This window comes from Chinchilla lanigera, unplaced genomic scaffold (assembly GCF_000276665.1).
Source record: "Chinchilla lanigera isolate Chin_1 unplaced genomic scaffold, ChiLan1.0 scaffold00003, whole genome shotgun sequence".
Classification (NCBI taxonomy): Eukaryota; Metazoa; Chordata; class Mammalia; order Rodentia; family Chinchillidae; genus Chinchilla; species Chinchilla lanigera.
The window spans coordinates 4,243,595-4,269,153 of record NW_004955404.1 but is presented as its reverse complement, the minus strand read 5'-3'; the positions used below and the strand labels follow the sequence as shown (position 1 = coordinate 4,269,153).

General features: G+C 40.5%; 1 protein-coding gene and 1 long non-coding RNA gene across 4 annotated transcripts in view; one reads left to right on the top strand and one right to left on the bottom strand.

The window, feature by feature from the left end:
* The window catches only part of Fam155a (family with sequence similarity 155, member A), a 582,136-nt gene that overhangs the window by 173,915 nt on the left and 382,662 nt on the right, over positions 1 to 25,559 (bottom strand). The gene's annotated exons all lie outside the window — the stretch shown is intronic.
* On the top strand, positions 4,956 to 25,205 carry LOC102025646. Of its 2 annotated transcripts, XR_001234629.1 has the most exons (4): positions 4,956 to 5,044; positions 6,001 to 6,052; positions 19,578 to 19,696; positions 25,051 to 25,205. It is a non-coding gene; the product is annotated as an uncharacterized LOC102025646 (long non-coding RNA). The 2 variants fall into 2 exon arrangements; XR_259297.1 differs by lacking the exons at positions 19,578 to 19,696; positions 25,051 to 25,205 and adding an exon at positions 7,569 to 8,099.

Sequence of the window (25,559 nt, the reverse complement as noted above, 5' to 3'; positions counted from 1 at the left end):
CCATCATGTATATTGCATTATGCAGAATACTTCTATTGACCAAGAAATAAAAGCTTAGAAATCTCTATTGTTCAAAGCTCTATGCCAAGAGCTTTCTTCTCAATGCCTTTGAAAACTGCAAAACTAGGGTGGACTAGGAACGTGATCAGGTAAGACAGTGCTATTTCTAATCCACATGACTGTCTCAACATTAGCTCTTTTCCAAAGACTAAGAACTGGGAAGAATGGCTTTTGGGGCCCTTTAGAAAGGAAACTTTCCATAATAAACAAGAGGCCTGAAATCACAGCCTGTCACCTGCTGCAGTTCAGGAAGCAAGCAAGCTTTGCCCTAGCCTGGCCAGGATAGCATACTTTCCCAAGGTAGGAGAAAAAAATGAGAGAACTGTTGAGCTAAAGACCCACAGTTCTAGCATGTGCTACAATAAACATTCGTGTGAACTCTTCTTTAACTGGTTAGAGCTCTATGTATCTTTAAACTGCTACCTGTCCTATGACACAAGGACCTGTCAGCAGAATGCAATACTCAAGTATCAGAGATGGATAAGGCTACCACCCACCACCATGAGGGAGGTCATGCTTCTCCTGCTACTTGACTTTCAGGGACAGGGAAGCAGCAGGTAGCTGGGAACATGCCTCATGACCACCATGTCATAGGTAGCTCCTCTGACACTGCATTTGGCTCAGGTCTAGCCAGGGACCTATCCAAGGTACTTGACACAGTGTAACACACCCTCAGGGCTGAACTGCATCCCTGAAAGAGATATTTTGACACCTAATCCTGAAGGACATCAGAACGTGACTGGCTTGGTTACTTTTCTCTTGTTGCTGAGACAAAATACCCAACGCCGAAAATGAAGGAAGGAAAGGTTTATTTCGCTTACAGTTTGTGGAGGTTTCAGTTCATACTTGGCTGGCTCCGAGGCAGAAGGTAGCAAACCAACAAGAGCAAAGGGGGGAATGGCAGCCGAACAGCAAACAGCCAGAGCAAACCGGAGGAATGGCGGCAAGCAGCTTCTTTTTCCCTGCCTTACTTTGTAAACAGACTACCCCCACCTAAGGGGCGTGTAGCTTTCACATAATCTCCATGCCCTCCTCTGCAACAGGCTCAGGATATATACAAAGTAAGTATCCTGCCTTCCTGCTGAGTTACTTAGCCAAACCTCTAGACTCCCCAAGTTGACACAATGTATCAACCATAACAGTGACCTTACTTGGACACAGGGTCTTTATAGAGGTAATCAAGTTTAAAATGAACCACTGAGGTGCCACCTAATCAATAGAGTTGATGTCCTTATAAAATGGAGGAAAGATCCAGACATAGTGCCACAAGTTGGCATCTGAGAAGTGAAACAGCAGGATTGCAAGTTTGAGCCCAGCATGGGCAACTTAGCAACTTAGCCAAACCTTATCTCAAAATAAAATTTAAAAAAGAGTTGGGGGCTGGGCATGGTGGTGCACACCTGTAATCTCAGCACTCAGGAGGCTGAGGCAGGAGGATTGTTGTGAGTTCAAGGCCAGCCTGGGATACAAAGTGAGCTCAAGGCCAGCCTACACTGCAATGCAAAACCCTATCTCAAGAAAAAAGACCCCAAAGAGAGTTGGGGATGTAGCTTAATGTGAAGACCTTAGGTTTAGTCCCCAGTACCAGAGGAACAAAACACAACAGTAAACAAAAACATAAAAAGCAAGGTAAAATTAGATACGTGTATTGGAAGGTGATGGTGTGACACAGCAGAGGGGGGACACAGGACAACTACAATGATGACATTGGCCTGAGTGTCATTCAAAGAGCGAGCTCTCTGACACTTTGATCTCAAACTTCCAGGCTCCAGGAATATGAGAAAAAAAATTTCTTCTGTTAAAGCCACTCAGATTGTGACACTTTGTTATGTTGGCCTTAGGGAATCGGCACACATGCTACCTAACTTAGCTTTTTATGACTTTGTGATTTATTGTACCCATAGCCCACATAAATACAAGCCCTTGAAGGCTGAATTATATCTTCTTTGTTTACAGAGGCATCACTTACCTTACTAGAATGGTGCTTGGCACATAGCACTGTCCAATTAAAACTTATGGAAAGAATAAATCATTTCAAGGAACTAAATTTTTACTATATATGTAATTGATGTGACAGTTGCTGCAAAAAATTAAAGAACTTGGATTTAACAGCCCAATTATGACTTAATTACTGCTTCTAAAACATGTCTTGTCAGATGTTTAAACATGAGAATGAGACCTTTAGGTTTGAGTTTTTAAAAATATAACTATTCTTAACTCATAACTTCTGGGAGAAATTTTTGGTTGACTCACTTTGGTAATAAAATACAGTCCTTTGTGTACAATTCAGAGTGTGTTCCCTTTTAACCGGCAACACAAATTAACATAGAGAAGCTAACGATCTTTTGAATTCCTGAATTAAGTACTATATTTTGGTTGTAAATAAGATGCAAAACATAGTTAGACCCCTATCACATATTCAGTAGTATGCATAAGATAGTGGCATTAGGACTTATCTGAGAGGAGGCTAATTATTGGACTTGTTGGCATCTATGCAGGATAATTCACTCCAAACAATGCTGCCATCTTGCAGATGAAAGTCAGGGCGAAGCTGCAGAAAGTCAGGGAACCATGACAGGAAGAGGGCAGCCAGGACTCTAGTGGGTTTCACGAAGCTATGACAGCCACAGAGCTCTTGTAAAACTGCCCCTGCATGCATCTGGGAAGAACACCACCCAGGACATGTAGTCAGACCATGGTGCTACTGGCAATAACAGTTACAGAGGCTATCATGGAGAGTGGAAGGACAAACAGGTCGCTGTCTTCAGCATCCCTTCAAACAACTCATTGAGTATCTGGCCTGTGCCGTGGGTCAGTATCCATTCTGGGAATGACAGTTTGAGGAAAGATGGCCAACACTGATGCATCCTTGATCCTGGACAGGTGGGGCATCTGGGCACAGCTTCCGAAGGCACTGCACCCCCCACTTCTCAGTCCTCACAGCTCCGCCAGATGAGGGGCTCCCCCCCCCCCTCAGACACTGTCCAGGACGGAGCTCATAGAGAACTCTCAGTCCACAGAGAAGGGCTCTGCACACTTTCTCACTGGAAGACATAGTCTCAGGTCAGGAGCTAAAATCCCCAGTCCAGCATGACAATAACAGCTGCCAGACTTCACCTGCACGTCAGGCTGTGCCCTCCCTGTTGTCCTGGGCTGTGTCTTCCCTTGCTGTGCAGTCTGTCCCTTGCTGACCTCTAGCTTGTTACTTGCAGGCAGGGCAGGCTATGTGGAAGGGACTCTTTCTGCCCTGGAGTGCAGCAGGGAGCCCCAGAGCCTCTTCCCTTTCTGGTCCTGGGTTTTCTGCCTCTGGCCTCCACCCCTGCCAGCACCTCAGTAGCTTGCCTGGCTGGCCGTGTCCCTCCTCAGTTTTCAGATGTCAGCACAACGTTCAGTCTCTTTGCATGCTCCTCCATCCCTTCAGCTGCTCCACTTCATGGGATCTAAACCTTTCTGGGGACACACCCTATGCTGCCCTCTCCTGCCCCCAGCTGCTTCCTGTCAGAGTGTGATAGAGCTGGGCCCTGAAGCAAGGGTGCTGGGTTTTATTCTCAGATGTGGTCAGAGAGGTTCACAGGGTGAAGATTTTCCAGGGATAAGGAAGACACCAAGCCTCCCTATATCTCTATGTTACCTTGCTCAAGTCCCCTTTTCCTATATTTGAGGCAAAGACTTTTAGGGGGCCAGGTGAGATTTAGAAATCACCAAAGGAGAATAGAAAGTTCAACCCTTAGCACCATGAAAAAAGAAAGAAAAAGAAAAGGAAAAATTTCTTTCTCCAAATAAGTGTTATCCCCAGTAGTAACATGGCCTTACCACCCTCTCTGGAAAACTGGAGCTAATGGGTTGAGGAGCATCACACAAGCAGGTGGCCGCTGCTTCCTTCCAAAGTCCGCATGTGGCGTTGGGAGCTTCGCTTCAGAAGCAGCAACAACTGGGTTGGACACTTGGACCATGCTGAATAGGATTAGGTTCAGGATCCTCATCTACAAAGCTGAAACAGGGACCATGGAGGAGTTCAGGGCTCCTGAGGGGGGCGGGCAAGGACTGCTTTAAAGGGATAAGTAGTGACTCATTTCAGGAACAGAGAGGATGCCAGTGCATGGCAGAGTAGCAAAGCCCAGAAGAGAAAAGGAAGAGATGGAAAGAAGGAAGAGGGTGAAAAATAAACTTCCGTTATCCATGATGACTAAGTAATCTGCTGTCACTTGGACCTCGCATGACAGTGAGTGCCCACGTGCTCAAGGCTGGATTCCCAGAGAGGCTCCATGGGGAGCGGCAGTGCCTTTGGGAGGCAGAGCCTCATGGGAGCTCTTTAGGTCATTGGAGGTTGGATTTTCTGAGGACTGTGGGCCCCTGGTCACCTCTCACTTCCTCTTCCTTCTCAGCCCTGTGGTGAGGGGTTTTGCTCTGCCTGTATTGCTGCGATGAAGCACTGGTTCTTCACAGATCCAAAAAATGAGCCAAACATCCATGAACTGGACCCTCCGAAAGCAAAACAAAACCTTTCTGTATGAGCTGATTACCAGGGGTATTTTGTTATAGTGATAGAAAGCTAATCCATAAGTCATCAAAGAGAGTTAAAGTTCATTCAAACACTTTAATTATCATAAACTGTTACATACAAAAGAAAATCCTTTGATTTCAATTTATTTTTTTTCCAGCTATCAAACATTCTAGAATTATTTTCAAATGTGAGCATTTTATTCAGGGTGAAGAGAAGGAAGGAGAACAGAAAGAAGAGGTTAATTTTCTACCCATCTAGGTCATCTGAGTCGTTTGGCTTCATGAGAATTCCTCAAACTTCTATACTTGATGTAAGCACTGAGGAAACAAAAAGGTCTTTGTGGTGAGTGTGGAACAAGGAATTTTCTTTGTGACCTAAGGGTCCCTTTCCTCCCTCAGTTTCTGAATGGCTTCCTTTCCCCAGCAGAGAGAAATAGCAGAGGAGATTGTAATGAAATAACTCAATTTAAATAAAGAAAAGGTAGGAATGTTGTTGATTTTTGCATCAACTAGGAGTAATTTTAATGATTAAACTAATCATAATGAAGAAAATAATTCTCCAAAAATTATCTCAGAAAAATTAACAATGGAATTTGGGCAAGATGAGTGGGTAGGATTGCTTCATTCTCATGACAAAACTTTATCTCTATACAAAAGCATATTTCAATTAGGTTAATCATAGAAATTTAAAATTCCAGCATAAAATATTTCATTTTTCTCCCTAGAGGTCTGATGATCAACAATAATAAAGAAACAAAGATGAGGCTCTTTCTGACATATTTGATGAAAGCAATGAAACATAAATTTCTGCATTATAAATATAGGGAAAGCAGAGTCAAAGCAAGTAGGAATTGGGTAATCTCAGTCCCATGTGTAGGAAATTTTGTGCTAATGTAACATAAGCACAGTGCTAGCACCAAAGAGACTTCTCAAGTTTGCAGTATGTTAATAAGTTGTATCACCCTTTTCCTGGTTGGCATTCAGTCTTGTAGGTTGCTATTTTAGTGCATGCTCATAGGAAGGTATTAATTAAAAACAGTAATCTCCATTTTACTAGAAGTCACTAGTTCAGTAACTTATCTAAATCATACTGGGAGATATTTCTACAACTCTTAGACCAGCACTGGTAGGGAAGAAGTAGTATACTGAAGAAAACCTTAAGGATCTGAGCATGTCCAGGTAGGCTGCTGTCAACACTGCACTTGTAAATGTGTAGAATATACATAGTTTGACCAATTGGTATATCATTCAAATTGGGATGCTTTTAAGAGTGGAAGAGGGTTCTATTATTAGTCAAGCTAAGACCAAGGTATAAACTGAGGTCCTCCTAGACCAGTATGTAGACAATCTGATGACCAGGTACCAAGGTTGGTGATATTGCATAGTCTAAATTCATCAGTGAAGTGTTTCCTTAAACTACTTATTTTTAAAATACAGATGGGCCTGCACAGATCTGATACCATGCAGACATTATTGAAGCTTCTTCAGGGTGAGTTCCACTGTTGAGATTGTTTTTCTCATGAAAATACCTACACTAATGTAAGATTCTCAAAGGTGAAAAGAGACTGAAACAGTTATGGAGGATGGGGCATTGGTAAGAGATGGAAGGTGTGAGGCTTGAGCTGCTGGCCAGCAGGGCTTCCAGAAGCAGCTGTGGGAGGAAAACCAATGGGCAAGAGCAGGTAAAGGGGGGACAACTGCAGCAACAGGAAGATTTTGCTACAGCTAGCCAAATGAGGCAAGTGGACGTGGCAGTGGGGACCCAAAGATGCCACGCTCCGTTAAATCAATCAACATCTTTTAACCTTCTATTTAACATGCTGGCTGCTAGGAGAGATACAGAAATAGACAGCACCCCTGAAATGAATGAAGCTTGCAGAGCTGCATTTGGAAGGAGAATGTTACTTCTCAAAGATGTCTATGATTGTTAGGGCAGGAAAATCAGTCTGATGTGCAAATGTTGGTCAGTTTTCTGCCTGTAGCAGTAGTTTGTGACTTTCTAAGCCTGAGGTAATCTTGTAGATCCCACTGACTATATCAATTCCACTGATAAATCTTTAAGGATTTATGTTTACTTGCCCAGCCAGTTGTTGAGCTGACTGCTGATTATTTGGTCAGACCTGGGGTGACTATAGAGTCCCAGGTGTTCCCAACACTGGAGTCCATAGCAGCCTCACGGAGATCACAGACACAGGAGGCAGAGGTGGAGAACCTCCTAGAAATGCCCAGGGCATGCCCGGAAGATTCTGCCTCACATGGCACTTTGTGGTGGCTACCTGTGAGTCTCCTAGCGCTACAGACTGAATCTCTGACATTTGTTCATGACTGTGAACTATATGAGCATGATGTTGTGTGTGAGTGATAGAGTTCTGGGTAAAGATAACAAATGAAGAAATTATCAGTACTGACTGAGCGATATTAATCAGACTATAAGATTATGGCAGCCAGTAAAGCCAGGTAGCTCGTGGAAGCTGCCATACTGGATCAGGGTTTGGTTTGCGTGGCCCCTCTGCCAGGAACACGTACGTGCTGGCTCTGAGTCCTGAGCCCAACACCCCACCAGGGTAGTGCCAAGGAGGAGCACTGCGGGACGGCCACGGGCTCATCCCCACAATGACATTTCCTGCTGCCTTTCAGCAGTGCCAGTAGTTGAACGCCTTCTCCCTCTGTTACATTTCCTTCATTTCCCTAAACCTGAGAGATACAGAAAGGGGGAAATTACTGAGAGATTCTACGGGACCCCGCCTGTGTTCAGTATAGCCTAATACACACAAGGAAATCTGGGGTGATAAAATGCCAAGCAAGTGTGGGAGGACCTCCACAGCTCTCAGGGTCATTCACTTACAAGCTACTGCCCACATACATTGAGATGACCGTGACACGCACATGATGTCAACCAACCAAAATGGCTCCCACGCACAGCTCCATGCTGGAAGGCCAGCACCTAGCATGGTACTTTTGCTTCGCTGCCATGTTCTCCAGTCTTCCTGCATTTCTCTCCACAGCTGACCAGTACTTGGTATCAACAGATGGCTTCCTAGGAGCTCCCTAGGGACACAGTCTTGGGTTCATCTCTTTCCTCCATGTCTGCTGCGTCCATTCACCTGTGACTGTTCCCAGCTTCATGCCTCAGGACCTAAGTCTTAGCCCAAGCTGAATTGACGTGGGATCACAGGAGGAAGGGAAACAGCAGTTACTTCTGTGCTTCATCTTGCTGTTTATAGAAATTCTAACGTCCTACAAATAACCCAGAAATTGGCATGCAAGGCTGGTGATGGAAATGGTGTCGTGCTGAAAAGTGGCTCACACAGGAGTGGATAATGCCATTCTATAATCAATCCTGTTACCCAGGAACTTGACTGATATTTATTCATTCTTCTTCTGCCAGCCCCACAGTGTTCCAGAAACAGAAAAAATATGGATTCATAACTCACCCCTGCTATCAATTTCAAAATATAAATTTGGTACTTTCTCCTCTAACTTTCACAGTAGAGCATGCAACTCCCCACTTTTAAACACCCATTTTAGAGGAGGACGTGAAAAGCATATTGTGCATAACGATTATCTTTTATGTACTTTTTTTTTTTTTTTTTACCATTTTAGCTATCCAGATCAAAAGCCTAAGTTTCCTAAATTTCAGAATTCTCACAGTTATCCAATAGCTTGAGAAAGGGAAAAGCTTGATCTTAATCACCTCCAAAAAAAAGTAAGTCCTAGAATCTTATGTGTGGGTAGCTGTGACTAATTCACTCAAAACAAACACACACAAAAGCTTAAATAACATAGAATTAGAGGACAGCAGAAACTTGAATTCAAAGAATGTCCATGGCTTCTCATAGGTACTTCTGGACATTGAGTGGAGCACTTTAAAATGAAGATTCTCATGTTCTTTTTCATTTTTTTTTTTTTGTTTTGGAACAAGTAGATAAATATTATAGTAGGCTTTGGCCAGATGGAAGTTCGTTATTTGTTGCTGTTCCCAGTGTAAATTCTGTGCAACTTGAAGCAATTCAGAGTAAAACTTGATAATCATGAGTGTTGATCACTGATGTTCAATGACCCATGTGTAGCTGATGTTTGACAGATGTTTTTACACTCTTGAAAGGATGGACTGATGGTTAAGGAAACACAACCCACACATATGTTCAAGTGCAGGAGATAAGAGAAGCCAAGTAATTCTCTTCAAAGATTTTCCAGTTACAAAAGAGCCTTCCTCATTTTAAGCCTAAACATCTGAATTTGAGGAAGGAGGAGCTCAGCGAGTGCTTAGAATACTTTCATGTTTAGAGCAGGAAAGTGAGGTGGGGTTTGAGAACGTTCACTCCTGGTCCTGCTAAACATCTTCAATCTGACGTGGTCACAGTTTACAAGAAGCACAGTTGTGTTGCTTTAGTGACACGGCCTGACACCAGAGAGCAGAATACAAATTATAGGGACAAGCCAGGCATGGGCACAATTCTTTATTCCCAGAACTCCGGGAGGCTGAGTCAAGAGGATCAAAAATTCAAACCCACCCTGCACCACTCAGTTACTTACTGACAATCTGTCTCAAAATATGAAATAAAAACAGGGTTTGTAGATTGCTCAATGCAAAGGCCCTTTGTTTAATCCCCAGCATTGCTAAGTACTGCCAATTTATGTGTGCATACGTGTGTGTGTGTGTGTGTGTGTGTGTGTGTGTATGGAGTGGCTTTTTATTTTTGTTTCGTTTATTGGGAAACAAATGGCTGTATTACATAATATATAACCTAAGAGAGATGCATGCCATGCTGTTGTAGAAAGGAGATGAGGTGGACGAACCTTTCATATAAACATAGTTATGTATGTACGGATGTATGTATGGTATTGGTCTCCATGTGATCACTGCTTACTTTGGCATAAACAGTTGCAGATTCATGATTCACCCAATCTGTGATACGCTTCCCTAGAATGTATAACTCAAAGCTAAAGCACAAGATACAAGCACGCAGACACACGCACACACACACGCACACATGAACACACACACTCACACGGCCCAGAAGGAAGAAACCAATCCAGTTGATGAGACAGAAAAGTTTTTCTCCTTTTTGTGGCCCAGTCACCCCTAGGCCCGAGGCCCCTGTCGTTGGGGAGTTCAGGCCCAGCCATCCTCAGCTTTCGCTTCCAGACCTGTGTTGCTCCACGTCCTTTGGTTTGCCACTTGCAGGAAGAGTCTGCATCTTTCTATCTCGCAAAGCCCTCAGAGAGTCCATACTGGGAAAGGACCTGAGCACCCCGGAGGAAAGACGAATAGTAGAATACCCTAATTCCTGCACCCACTTCCACTAAAAGGTCTACCACTCTGGTTCTTCTTTTATAAACATGTGATTAAAAATGAGACCAAATAAAAGAAAATGAGCTTTGCCATAACTGCAGCATTCAGTACACCCTGTTACTGAAAAGTGAATTATTTGTATCCAACGATACACCAACTAAAGTCATTTATTAAGAATGCTATTTTAAAAAGCCATAATATTTCAATTTAAATGCCATGAGGCCATGGTGTATAATAAAAATGACACTAGAATCAACATTTTGCTAATTGTCTGTCATGCTATTAGCTTAATATTATGTTGACTTCATACCTTTCTCGGAATTGTATACCATATCTCATGCATTTAATTAACTGATATTTTGCCATCCTTTAAGTTTTAGTTTTTTAAACACAATTAGCTATAGTCATACATGAATTCAGCTTATTAGTTATTTATGCAATGATAGGCAGGGTTATTCAGTAGAGTAGCTAAGTCTCTTTTATAGTAGATATTTACTTGACATTTTTTTCCTCTATATAATACTTTTTACCTTAGGTGAACTTTAAAACTAATTTGCATTTAGAGAATAAATATAGATGTACAGAAAGTGGCCTTCAACTGCACTTCCTGACACTTGTTCTCAAGGTTGAGCATACCCAGGGCACCATGAGGACATGTACAGAGACTCCCAAACCCCTGATTTTGGAGGTCTGGCCTGGGATTTTGTGTGCCTAGCAAGTTTCAATCCTTTCTGCTGGTCTGGGGCCAGACTTTGAGAAGGACTGCTTTACAAAAGGGAATTCCTCACTCTAAATCCTGACTGTCTGTGTTGAAATTTCAAGATATCAGTTACCAGGAGTTAAAAAATACTTATTTATTGGATACTAGGGGCTGGGGATTTAGCTCAGCGGCAAAGCGCCTGCCTGGCAAGCACAAGGTCATGAGTTCGGTTCCTGGTACTGGAGAAAAACCAAAAAAAAAAAAAAAAAAAAAAAAAAAAAAAGATACTATGAGTCACACTGCTAAAATTGCAGGTATGAGTGGATCATTGCATCATGATGTCTTTAACATTTTGGGGAAGATACTTAGAAGGGAAATGTAAACACTATATACTGCAAACATGTAGAATTAAAAAAAGAACAGGAACCAAAAAAAAATCAGTTAGTCCCAGTAATAGTTTGATTTTTTTTTCCGACCAACCTATGGAATCAATGTGAAGTATTTGGGAAGTAATTTAATTAAAAGCAAAATATTTGTTTTTCTTATTCTTTTAAATTAATTTCATTTATTTTCAATTGAAATTTGGGGGCAAGTCATGAAAAGTTGCCTTTATATCAATTTTCAGAAATATGCTGGCTTTTCAAGAACTGCTTTGGAAATTACTGCAGGCATACTTCTGTTAACTGGTATTGAACTTTTTCTTCCATAAAATAAATACTATAATTGTTTAACATCTTTTAAAATAAAATAGAGAATTAAGAATTATTTTATAAATAATTAACCAAAGCAATCTGGTCTATGGGGTTTAGTCTATGGGGGCAGGGCTTAGGGCGTTGAAAATAAAGCACATAAAACAGAAATTAAAAACCATACCCTTACAACAACAAAGAAAGAACAGAACAAATGAACCTCAACACAATAATGTGATAGGTTCAAAAATTTCCCAGCATTTAGTTGGCATTTTTAATGAGTTTTTAAATGTCTCAATTCGTGGAAATAATTTACTGTAGGAACAATTTTTCATGGGTACAGTTATAATCTACAGAGGAATTTCATGATGTTTAGAAAACTATAGTTTTGTGGTGTCTAAAATTGGTAAATATTTTAAAGAAATGATAAAGACAAAATGATAAGTTTTGGCAAAAATATTTTCAGACAAGGACAGTATGAATTAAATAACAAAAGGTGACTGTAATATTTGTACACAAGTATTTAACATTAAAATATGAGCAGTCATAGTGAGACTAACCAGTTGGCAGAATTTGCTCTAAATTTTCCACGTACCTCAGCATTTGTAACGAATTTTTTTTTTCTCAATAAAAATAGCATATCATGGTCAGAGTTAATTGAACATGAGAATATTTTCAAATTTTGTGAATTTATATAACAAGCTTATAAAACAAGAAAATGTGAAATGAAGCTCTGATGAAGATTGCAAGCAATTAGATTTTTTTAAAAAATTAAGAAACATTCATCAGCAAAGTACGAGGGACATAATGTTTTGGAGAGATTTAGCCAATATTCAAATTAAAACATATGAAAATGAACAAGAATAATTATTCTGTTTATGTTACTGTATAGTGTTCAAATGAGTCACAGAAAGTGGAAGGATTTTTTAATGTATGTAAACTGTGTTATTTTTAAAATTTTGAAAGTAATTTTATTAAAATTATTTTATGTATAACCTTTTAAAGTCCAACAATAAAACAATATTTGGTCAATGCACACATATTTTTGAAAATTACATATTTCAAACATCCTCTTTCATTCTCAACACTGACTGTGAAACAATGATTGATCAACTCCTACCATGCATCTTGAGTTGTCTGAGTGCATGCAAATTTAAATTTCCTTTGTCTTTCCTTGGCACTTTTTTACTTTTTAAGAATCTCCTGTAGACTTCTGTAAAGACATAGAGTTTGAACTAAATCTTGATGTATCACAATGCTCAAAAATAAATCACTAAGCTGTGATCCTAGCTGCTGATTCTTTTAAGTATTTCCTGTGTAGTTTGGTTTTTGTTCATGAATTCTCTGCCTACTCTGTCTTCAAGATTTCTACCTACTTTCTCTTCCATTAGATTTAGTGTTTCTATTTTAAAATTTAGATCTTTGATCCATTTTGACTTTAGTTTAGTGCATGGTGATAGATATGGGTCTAGATTTAGCCTTCATCATGCGGAGAGTCAGTTTTTCCAGCACCATTTATTAAAGAGGCTATCTTTCTTCCAGTGAACATAATTGGCCCCTTTGTCAAAGATAAGGTAGCTTAGTGTGTTTGTGGTTGGGCCTGCATCGTCTAGTCTGTTCCACTGATCCTCAGGTCTTTGCTTTTGCCTATACCATGCTGATTTTATCATAGTAGCTTTGCAGTATACTTTCAAGTCAGGGGTTATGATGCCTCCTGCCTTACCTTTGGGCCCAGGATTGCTTTTGCTATTCTGGGTCTCTCATGCTATTGAAAAGTTTTTGCACATCAAAAGAAATTACCAACACAGTGAAAAGAAAACTCATGAGTTGGGGAAAAATTTTAGCGAACTTTCCCTCAGACAAAGGACTTTTACCTAGAACATATAAAGAAATACAAATATCATGCCCCCAAAATTCAAAGACCCAATTCAAAAATGTGCATCTGAGGTGAATACACACTTCTCAGATGAGGAAATACAAATGGCAAATAAGTAGATGAAAAAATGTACTACTAATTTCTATTGGTTTATTGAAAGGAACAGTTAATGCTTAATTTTTTGATCAAGTTTCCATGTGTATATCTGGCAATCTGAACAACTGCTTGGAAGACAACAATATACAATATAACTACCATTGTTGAATTCGTATCATCTTGTTTTTTGAAATTCTGTGTCATTTCTAATGTTTTTTATTTATTATTTTTATTCTCTTTAGAGTAAAAAAAATAGAAAAAAAACCTAAATAAATCACCTGGCCAGTTTAGAAAGGACCCCATGTGGACATGCCAATGAAATGATTTGGGTGCCTGATTAGCTCAGAGTCACTGCAGACGGGTATGAGAACTCTGCAGTGTAAATAAAGTTTGACTGTGTTCATCTTCCAGCTCAGGCAACATGTAAATCTGCATGGTAAGGAACTAAGGTCAAATCTGCCATGCTAAGAAGATTTAATTTTCATGTACACTAGTACCTGTGTTGCCTCTTTTTCAGGGGTCGGGATAGGGATTGAACCCAGGGCCTCTTCAATGATCCAGATTCCTATCCTTTTTTGATTTTTTAATTTTGAGACATGGTCTTGCTAAGTCGAGAAATTGCTGGGCTCTAATTTGTGATCCTCCTTCCTCAGTCTCCCAGACTGCTGGCATTACAGGCATATGCCACCACGCTTGGCTGCCTCTTTTAAAACCTAATCTAAAATGTCTTTATCATGACAAATACCAGAGATACATGAAAGCAAATTATGATTTTGTCAAATGGATTTGTATGACAGGTTTTCCTCTAGAATTGCTCATTTCAATGTCAAAGGAAAAAATACTGTGCATCTCTGAAGTAAACAGACCACATGTTAATTATCCTCACTCTGCTGAGGGAGTTGTTGCTTTAAACAAAAGGATTGAACTTCTTTTCCTGAAGTAATAATTGCCAGTTCACTCTAACAGCACACGTCTGCACGTAGATATTCACATAATGCATTTAGGACAGCAGTAAAGGCAAAATCAAACCCACCTTGGACAACTTGGAGTAAACTTGGACTTTGTAAACAGATGGCTTCATGTTTAAATTTTAACTCAATGATTTTATTTTCTGATTATTTAACTAAATTATTTTTGTTTTAGCATTGTGCTGTATAGTCAATTTCTATGCATGTCATTTCTTATTACAAGGCATTTTTCTCCTCTCCAAATCTGTTGAAAGCCATCTCAGAGTTGTACCCAGTGAGCAATCTACCATGTTGGAGAGATCCAGGTATTCAGGAATTGAGCGTCACTGATAGCCAATGGCAAAAAATCAGTCTGTAGTCCAACAACGTACAAGAACTTGAATCCCACCAATAAGCACAGAGCTGAAAAATGGGTCTTCCCACAGCAAAGCCCTCATGTGAGGATTCAGCCTTCATCAATATGGCAAATGCTGCTTTGGGGAGATCCAGGGTGAGGAGATATCTAAGCCCTCTTGGATTCCCTGTCCACAGACATGGGATGATAGTAAGTGAGTGTGTTCATAAGCCACAAAGTCTGTTGTAATTCATTGTTCAGCATGAATACAGATAACTCATTTACTGAGTAACAGCCTCATAATTTTCTTTGGGTTTAAGTTACTAAAAGGTTTCAGCTCTTATGGATGTCAGCTAAAGTGTCACTGTGCTTCGACCACTTTATCATCAGGAGCCAGAAGTGCACAGGCCCTGACATTAGACGGGGTTTGAAGACAAGCTGTGGGCTTAGCTGTCTTAGTTATTTTCCTGTTGCTGGGACAGAATACCCAACATCCACAGTTTAAAGGAGGAAAAGGTATTTTAGCTCACCATTTATAGAAGTTTCCACCCAGAGTCAGCTGGTTCTAAGGCAGGGAAACATCACAGAGCAGAAACGACTCATGGCCTGGCAGGCAGAAGGCAATCAGTAGCAACCTTTCTTCTCCTCTTTATTCCATTCAGGTACAACACATTGGTTGGTGTCAGTCATACCCAAAGCAGACCTTCCCATTATTGATAACCAGAACTGTGCTAAGCCAATCAAAGGACTAACCCAGTGATCGATCACTTAAGATCCAGTATTACACACCCATGATCAAGTCTCAGACACCCATGATCCAAGCCCTCCTAAAGGCTCTCCCATGAGGCCTTCAGGCACTCAGCAGTGTGGTTGGGGAGCATTTAGATACAAGCCATAACAATAGATGAAGTGTGCAATCTCTCCTGATCTCAGTTTTCTTGCTTCTAAAAGGGCTCCATGTTTTCATTTCAGAAGGTGTGGGAAATACATCAGCTGACTGTATCCTCAGCTTACTATTACCACCGTTTTTTATTTTAAAGATAAAAGAACGAAAACATATTTAAAACACGCAGGCATTTACAAAACAACCCAGAAACAATAAAAGCAATACAGAATTTCAGATAAGGTGATAGGATGCACCAAATACAAGTCAACATGGATCACAGATCTAAATATTAAAAGAGAAACACTAAATCTACTGGAAGAGAAAGCAGGAAAAACCTTGAAGACATAGGGCTAGGCAGAGAGTTCATGAACAAAAACTAAGCTGCACAGGAAATACTTCAAACAATCAACAACTGGCATCTCATCTTATTGAAAAGATTTTGCACATCTAAAGAAATCACCAACAGAATAAAAAGAAAACCCACAAATTGGGAGAAAAATTTTAGCCATCTGCCCCTCAGGCCACTGTTAAAGTTATAAAGAAAACATTATAATCCTTCGCCTGTATGGCTTATCCGTGTTGCTGGGCACTTTGGTATTCTACCAGGCCAAATCGAAACCTCTTCAATGTGACTCGTTACCCTACTGATACAGTCAGTAGTGAGTCAGAACTGCGCAAGAGATTCCTCCTTTCACAGAAGTGACTGTCACGAGTGTCATGTTTAAATACATATAGAACTGATGATGTGACCCTTCACCTGAGGGGCACAGCTGCTGCCACAGAGGTCTGTTGTTCTCCATCTGGCCCCAAACTCTACCTCCCACCACCACTTTGCTTGTCTTGCTCTGTCTTTTCACCCTATTTCCTAATCCCTTACACTTTGGAGGCAGACAGAGGAAGGTGATCCTGGTAACAGCTGAACGTTTCTAATTCTTGTACTCAGAAGCTTTCTGAGCCCTCCTGTGTTACCGGGAGCTTATGCAACATGGTTAGAGTAACTCTAAAGCCAGTTGATAAAACACCCTATGAATCAGAGAAGAAAAGTGGTCAACTTTTTATTAAGTATTAAGCCCTGAAGGTGACGTATGCCATAAAGAAGTCTGAGACAAACCCTCACACAAAATAAAACCAACCAAAACGTAAAAACAGTGGCCATCTGTATTAGTCATCTTTTCAGTATACCTGACTTTTACAGAAGAAATACCTGACGCCTACAACTTGAAGGAGGACAGATTTACTGTAGCCCACAGTTTCAGAAGTTGCAGTCCATGGTCAGCGGGCTCCCAGGGAGAAATATCTTGGCAGAAGCATACGGTGAGGAAAGCCACTCTGTCCATGGCCATCAGGAAGCAGAGAAATGTGGAAAAAGCCAGAGATCCAGAGAGGAACTGTGAATGGCGCACAGCAGGGCACTTGCCCAGTGACATGTTTTTTCCAACTGGCTCCACCTCCTAAAGGCACATTAGCTGTGATCTCATGGACAGATTACTCCATTGATGAAATTACCACATCCATGATCTGAACACCTTTAAAAACCCCTTCTGAACACACGATCTTTTGGGGGGATATTTCTTTTAACCTGCACCAACATTATCTCTCCTTCTAGGGACATTATATTTATGATCAAAATTACATCCTTTTTTCCTTTGTTTTAAAAATGCCTGAATTAGTAAAATCTTTTCATGTTTTACACATCCATATCTTCATGTTACTAAAAAACAGTCACCATAAGATTATTTTCATGCATTGAAAAGAAAGGAAGACTTCAATCATGCCTTAAACACTTGAACTGTATCACAAGAATGACTGACAAAAAAGAGGGGAGCAAAGGATGGGTGGAGGGAGAAGGGAAAGAAAGGAAAGGGGATGGACAAAGAAAAAGGAGAACCAAGATGTGTCATGTATGTGTACCAAATCCACATAAAGAATGTGAATATCATGTATGACACACATATACTGATAAAATTTAAAAAAAGACCAAGAGTTCAGCAATGTTAACAATGGTTTTTATAAGACTTTCATGTATCGAGTTCATTCAGTAGAAACTTAAGCAGCAAAAGGTTATTTCCAGACGTTTCTCTGAGACTAGATACAGAAAGTCACCTTAAAGTATGAGCTCACACTGCAGCCTACCTTTACGAGAGAGATACGGAACCAGCACAGTCCCCTCAGCCAGCATAGAGGACGTTCTTTATGCCTGAAAGGTAATTCTTAAAAATTTTTTGCGTCAAACTGGGACTATATTTTCTATTTTTCTATAGCTTGGAACATGACACTAGTCATTTTAGAATGAGGGACAACTTTAACCTTATTGTATACTCTCATATTTTCAGTGACATTTTGATAAATCTCGGAATTAATGTTGGCTTCAAAGAATTTGCCACCAATACAAGTAACTTTAAAATTGAATAAGAAAGATAAATATTTTAGTAATTACTGTTATGTTCATGCAAAGCATTGAAAATATTTTCAAGTTCAAGTTGATCCACAAAAATCTAACCCAAAATACAAGAAGTAATCTCTTTCTAAGGCAATTATTCAGAGAGTATCTGTCAGTGCTTTTGGAAAGTTAAAGAGCAAAACTGATGCTAACTTATGAACAGAAATTTCAAAGATGAAGCTGGAAAGTCAATGTTCCATTAAAATTCACATGTATACTTCTAGTAAGAATTATAACTTTGCTGCAAAATTAGTCTTATGAGTCTTGCCATTTGTTCCTGTGGATTTCTGAAGATTGTTATTGAGGATCTTCCTCAGTTTTAATTCCTAGTTGGGTGACTGGTCCAACTACGTGGGCAGTAAAAAGTCTCCTAGAAAGTGTAGAACCAAGTTCAAAGTACCAAGAAATGTAACCTTTGATTCTAATGCGTGCTGTGTTACAGCCACACCATGAAAGATCATCTGTATATGTGGATCTGAGACCGTGTAATGCCACGTTTTAAAATAAAGCATGCTGTATTGGCAGAGTAGCCTACTTTTGGGATGAGGGCACATTCTATGCGGTTTTTGCAATGAATTTCTCAAAACTGAAAAAATTATGTAGGAGCTATGTAATTTATAAAAGGCTCATATTCATCGTTTGTGTTCTTATTTTACTAATTAATATAAAATCTTATAATCAGGTAGTTTTAAAAGTGGTATAAATATTCTTTATCTTCTTACTAGGTTATGATGATAACATGAGAAAGTGTATTACTAGAAGCCGGGACATGGTAGACTCAGTTCCCTAAAAAATAAAGGAGGGGTCACATCTGAGGTACCATGCAAATAGGGTTATGATTGAAAGGCTCAGCCCCCCTCAAAAGTCTTTGGAAAGGTCCATTTGTGTGGCTTAATATCAAATTTCCTTCACACACGCATAGTGTGGAAAAAGGCCAAAATGATCTGATGTCTGCCCACGTCATTAATTTGGCTTCACTGGGAGCGAAGTTGAAATGAGGTCCATGAACGCCCCTTCTGTGGCACTGAGGGAGTTAAAAGTGTTCGGATTATTTTTTTAATGGCTAGGAATGGGAGGTTCCTGTGTTGGTGAAAATACTTGATTTAGAAGAGCAGATGAATGTCAGAGATCTGCTCACAAACAAGAAATTTAAGGCAGCAATCAGCAAATTCAGTGACTGTCATCCCCTCAAGACTCCCACCACCCCATACATGACCCGTGACACTCGACCCTCCCTCCGCAGCATTCTAAGAGGAGTGAGTCTATTCCAAGTCTAAACTTTCAATGTACATGTCCCCAGATCACCAGCCCTACCAAGAACTGATTGTCAGGCTCTGACAGATGGGAAACAGTCCACTAATTTGTCATTCAGGATAGAATAAACAGATCTCTGAAAAGAGCCCCATCTTCTCCCTTTCTGAAGTGTGTGATTATGTAAAAACTAATAGCATCCCATCATTAACGTTGCATTGCCTTCAGCTCTTGCATAGTCAAGCGTTTTGCCCTGACAAGACATGTAAGGACATTTGTCTCTGGGCAGTGGGGTCCTAGCGGAGGGGAGCTGTCTCTGCTATACCAGGGTGGCGGGCAGTTCTCAAAGCTGGCTCTGCATGACACACTGGGCGACACAATCAGGGCAGCTGACATTCTGCGTATCTCTCTGGGTTCTGCACTATGACAGGTGACAATCTCCAGCTACATCGAGAGTCACATCCTGTTGTTTTTTCAGTCCACTGAGAAGAAGGCTACAATAAACAGATGACACACAGGGCTGCTTACAGCAAGCTCTGGCCATACCATGCGACAATAAAGGATGGAGGAAAATGGGTGTGGATGATTCTGCCAAAGGTAGAAATAAGAACCAATTTTGAAACCGAACATCTCATTTCACTCTTTTGTTTTTCCTCAGATCTGTTCATTTTAGGGTGTACAAATGTATAGATACCAAAAAGTAGTCAAATACAAGGTTCATCAAAAGCAGATTAAAAATATGAACATGGCCAGTCGTGTCAGCATATGCCTGTGATCCCAGCACCCAGTAGGCTGAGGCAGGAGGATCACTGTGTTTGAGCTCAACCTGGGCTATAAAATAAGCTCAAGCCTGAACTTTACAGTGAAACCCTGTCTCAAAAAGACAAAATAAAAAAAAGGATTAACATGGAACACACAATGTGAATTGAAGGAATTTCCCAGAGGCCGAACGGCTAGCCACTGATCAGGTCCTAGAAGGCCAAGGTCAGATCTCTCAGCTTAGTTAAGTCTTTAAGAAGGTCCTACCATCCAACAGCACTGCAGAAAAGCGATGAAAATGTTTGCTTGACATTCGTTCACTTGTTCAGCAAGTATTGACACACAAGTAAAGCTGGTAAAACACTCGACATTTTCCTGGAGAAATTTGGAAGAAAGATGCCACAAGACTCAGAAAAAACAAAAGCCAGATTCCCTGTAGCATTTAAGTGCAGACAACCTGGATGAAATGCCAACAAGTTTCAGAAGATTGACCTCACCCATATACTTCATGTAAAATTATGAAGAAAGGGATATAAAAAAAGAAAACTGGCAATTCTGCATATATTCTGAAAACTATCTAGGCTGTAGTTTCTGCCAGAATTTCTAAGTTAAAAAATTAAAGATGTTAGTTTGGAAGAAAATTTGAGATCCCCAGGCCAAAACACTTTTACAATGATTGCATTTTTTGTAATGCTTGGAGGATTGGAGCCGGTAAAATCAGGGTCAACAAACCAGCAGACCTTAGCACTGGTCATCTGATTAGTTTAGGCTGCTTCTGGAGAATGTGGAAGTTACATACTTCCTTTAACAGGAAGCTTGCCTCTCTGTTTCAAGATCTTGGGGGGGCTGGGGATTTAGCTCAGCGGCAAAAAGCGCCTGCCTGGCAAGTGCAAGGTCGTGAGTTCGGTTCCCGGTACCGGAGAAAAACCAAAAAAAAAAAAAAAAGATCTTGGGGGTGCTGTAAGCTAAGTCTCCCAGACAAGAGAATGCTGGAGAGGAATATGAAGTTGCAGGACGTGACAGGGCCTGCAGGGCGGGCTGCGAGCTTTCCTTTGTGGAAGAGTTTAGCACACACAGTCGGTGCAAACCTGCACACTGAAGGGGAAATGTGAAATCTTACACTGGAATGAATCCCTTCCGTGGAGTCAAGGGTTTATTCCTCATCAGACATTTGGTGGTCAGCACTCACCGAAGATGGGCCCTGGGAAGTGCCTGTCATGGCCTTCCACCGTGAATCACTCCGGCCAGAGGAGCAGACACTGGGTAAGGGATGGAGTAATGACGTCACCAAGAAAAGCAAGGTATGAAGAAGAAAGGATCCTTACACCAACTCACAAGCATGCACACTCGTACGTGTCTCTCCCTCTCTCTTCTCTCTCCTCCTGGGGAGAGTAAGGAGCCATTTCCAGGTCTGGTTTACACTTTCAAAGACCTAACAATGCTTGAATCATGATTGTATTTGGCTTAAAATTTCAGGGCCAATGGAGCTGTGACTCACATTTAAAATGGAGCTATTTACCAAGCAGATTTGCGTACCTTATGGGTAGTTCAGATGAGCTACGATTTTCTCTGAACCAGCAACAATGGCCAACACTTATCAAACATTTACATATCTATTTATTTTTATATGTTTGCACTAGTAGGCATACTGGACCCAGGGTCTTTCACTGCACTACATTCCCAGGACCCCACCCTCTTTTTCAAGCAGTGTCTTGCTAAGTTGTCCAGGCTCAAATTTAAAGTCTCCTGCCTCAGCCTCCCAGTGTGCTGGAATCACAGGTGTATGTTCCCCTGCCTGTCTTGGAGCATTTATCTCTACCCAGCACCAGACTAAATATCTCACAAAATTTGTCTTAATTACTTTTTCTCTTGACACTACTGTCACTTTATGTAATGAATAAAAATTAATATATCTTTTAAAGCCTTGCATGAATTGCAAAAAAAAAAAAAAAAACAGCAAGTAGTCATTCTGTCCTGGCATCCAATGCACTCATTCCGTGGATGGCCTCCTGATCTCACAGACTTGTTACTGTCGCTATTTAAGTCACTCTGAACTTGCAGACCACTGGGAACTCTGCACTCGCCACCACCGCACACTTCCTACAGGACAGGACCGCCAGGAGCTGGCTGTGTTCCTGCCCCTAGCAGGACACGTGCTATTGAATGTTTTGCCTGTGACTGCCTAACAGCACAAGAAAAGTGTGCAGTCACACGTCCCCTGAGCATACTGCAGTAGAGTACATCAGGAAAAGGCAGACCCACGGGCGCGTCCCACCACGAGGTGACCCGTCTCGGTTAGCTGTGCACAAGAGCGTCCTCGCATGGATCCTCGCATGGAGACAGCAGTGGGTCAAAGGAAACGTGGAGTTCACACTACTGGAATTTGTGGGATCCTTTAAAAATGTCTTTTTTGTGGTACTGGGGATTAAACCCAGGGCCTTCTCAGTGGAGTAGCTACAACCCCAGGCTTTTCCTTTTCCTTTCCTCTTTCTTTTTGTTGTTCTTCTCCTCCTCCTCCTCCTTCTTCTTCTCCTCCTCTTTCTCCTCCTCCTCTTCCTCCTTTTTTTTGAAACAAGATCTCACTAAGTTGCTGAGTTATTCAGTCTAGGCCCAAATTTGAGATATTTCTGCCTCAGTCTCTCAAAGTGCTGGAATTGCGTGTATTACTATGCCTATCAGAGAATCTTTGTTTTTAATAGTAAAATAAATATGCTTTTGTGAAGGTAGGCTATCACCTTGTTTTGAAACAAAAGTAACATGTTTCTCATTAGAAAAATAAAATGAGAAGAATTTCACAATTACTGTGAATTGTGAAAACCACATAACACTTTTAACAACTTGCCCTGGACTTGCTGAATATATTAATTTTAGTCTCCTTGCCAAGAGGAGGAACACATTTCCAGAAGCAGTCAGAACAGAACATAGTGTAATGAAAGAATAATCCAATTTTTATCCTTTGCCAAATTAAAAAGTAGCTTTTGATTTTTTTATGAAAAATATTTAGCATTTACTATAATTTATCCTTACGTAGTAAGATTTTAGGCTGTAATTCAGAATAAATAAAACTTGAGAAGAATAATAAGCAAACAGTTCTAAATTCGTGTCATTTGCAATGATGAGAAGGCCAAAGACTGAAAGTCCTAAGTTTCACTTTAGGCACGAGAAGCAAAATCTCTACATTCAAATCTCATCCATTAACAAAACCTGTGCACATTTTATTATCAAGTGATAAATGGTGAAAGTAGATATATTGACTTCCTTAAGTAGTTTCTAAAATTTTTAGCTCAAATAGATTAAAAATAAGAATGATGTATCAGAACTGCACAATAAGGCAAACATTTCATTTCCGGTGGCCACTTACTTTACTGATTATGCATTAATAATTTTTGGTTTTGAGTATTTTTTTTCTTTTTCAATGATCATCTAAGCATTTTTCCTGTTAAAAATAAAAACTGTTATGCAGTTTGCCAAAACCTCTTTATTCAAATTTTCATCCAAATTTCAATCATTTAGGGGGAATTTTGTTATACAGAAATATTTAAATATTCTATTTTTGAAATGTTACTAGTCAAAATTATCTGTTTAAAATAATTCTTTAGGTATAGGCTTTTACAGACTTCTTACTGAACATTTTTTAAGAAACTTACATCTATATTTTTTTACCTTCCAGTTTCTAAAAATATTTCTGTGTTGGTTCCTGCTAGAAATCATTACCTTGGTCCCTCGCTCCTTGCTGACTTCCTCCCATGGGGTTTCTTTTACATAGACTCTGTCATTGTGCTCCATCCACTCAAGCACCAGGGCTTTCCGGTTTGTTTGTGTCCCATTGTTTCCCAGGACCCGCCCTCCTCGCCCTGGGTCCCCATTGTCCTGGACAGTGCTGAAAGTCAGCGCAGAAAAGGATAAGTTTGCCAAAGGCAAGATCTGCTTAGCTGACAAATTTATCAAAACTATGATTCTTGGAGAAGTAAAGTGTCCTTGGAGGAGCCAGAACCAGGGGCTTCGTGTGCTGTGCTTGCACTTTCTCAGGCTCCTGTCAGCCTGCACCTTCCCCTTAACTTTCTCTGACCTTAGTTTCTTCTTAGCCACCTGGAGCAACCAGGGAGCGAGGGAGGAGCCAGGTAACTCTGTTTAAAGGAAGAACAGGCCAGGGTTGGTAACGTAGCCCTTGGATCCCAGTACTTGGGAGGATGAGTCATAAGGATGACAAATGTGAGTCTAGCTTAGGCCATTTAGCAATTCAAAGAGATCCTATCTTGGAGAGAGGAGAGGGGAGGGGAGGAAGGGAGGGGAAGACAGGAGAGGAGACAGAGAGACAGAGACAGAGAGAGCAGGAGTGAAAGCGTGCTGGAGGCACACACAGCTCGGGATACTGGGGATGCAGCTCAGTGTGAAAGCCCTGGCTTCAGTCCTCAGTATTAGAAAAAATGTAGATGTGAAAATGGCCAAGTGATAAAAGCGCTCAATAAATGTATAAAGTATATTAAAAATCATCCTGCTAAAGAACCTCACAGTTAATTTGTACATATTTAGAAAGAATAAATCTTTGGTACCTTACTAAATCCTGAAAACTTGCTAGAAATTGCCAAACCATCCTAACATTAGTAAATTATGGAAAAAATTTCAAACAGCTTGAAAAGGATTTGGAAGGATGCTGAAAAATTCCCAAAGTAAAACTGGAAATTTCATTATAGTGTGAACCAGAAGAGCTTTATTGAATATGTCCGTGAATATACGATAGAGGCACATCTTAATGGCTATAATAATAAAAATCACTGAACACATTCAAGATGATCATATTTATTTGAAGACTACGTTATGACCTTTTGTGTCTACAAAATCAAATATTCTTTAAAGAATTGCTATGAAGTCAAACTGAAAACTGATCAACCAAAGTTCTGTACAGATTATCCAAAACTCTTTTATTCACATCACACAGTAGGAATCATTGCTGTTTAAGTGGGTAAAAGAATCCACAATTAGTAATTTAGCCAATTGAGTCTTTGGCCAATTGCCTGTGGTGAATTAGATTTCGGTGCATAACTTCAGAGCACTGCCTTGCTTTCACCATCGATTTTACTGCTAAAACTGGATTGCATTTCAATTTGTAAGGACAAATACAAATTAAAACTAAAAGGCTTCATTCTCCCATTGCTTATGAAGGAAGAAATTTTTTTCTCTCTTTTTTCTAGGAGCATCTACTTCAGATAATGTGTAATCATGAGCCTTTCTCAACTCTTTGAACTGCATATAAATCCTTTTGAAGATTTGATCAGCTTTTGTAGCCCATCTTGTGTCGCTTAGGACCCAAGAAAGTCTCCAGTAAGGCCCTGGGATACAAAATCTTTAAAAGATAAGTATCAGAAAATAATGTCCTGACCTGCTGGGCGGGGAGGGTGTGCTCTAGGACAGGTGTCTGACTAGCTTGGGCACCTAGTTTAGCTTGCAAAATGACCTCGTATGCAGAGCTGAGAAGTTTGTTTTTCTTCTGGACAAACACAGGTAATTATCTCAACCACCAGACAAAGTTACGGTGAACCAAGTTTGAGAAGCAGTGCTATCAAGTCCTCATCCTTGAAGAGCAGGAATTGTTTGTCTTACAAAAGGCTAACAGAGTAGCCTGCGTCTGTCTGGCTGTCTCAAGGATTGGGGCTAAGGCCTGTGTGCCCAGCCACTTAGCAGACCTCCATGAAGTGCGCAG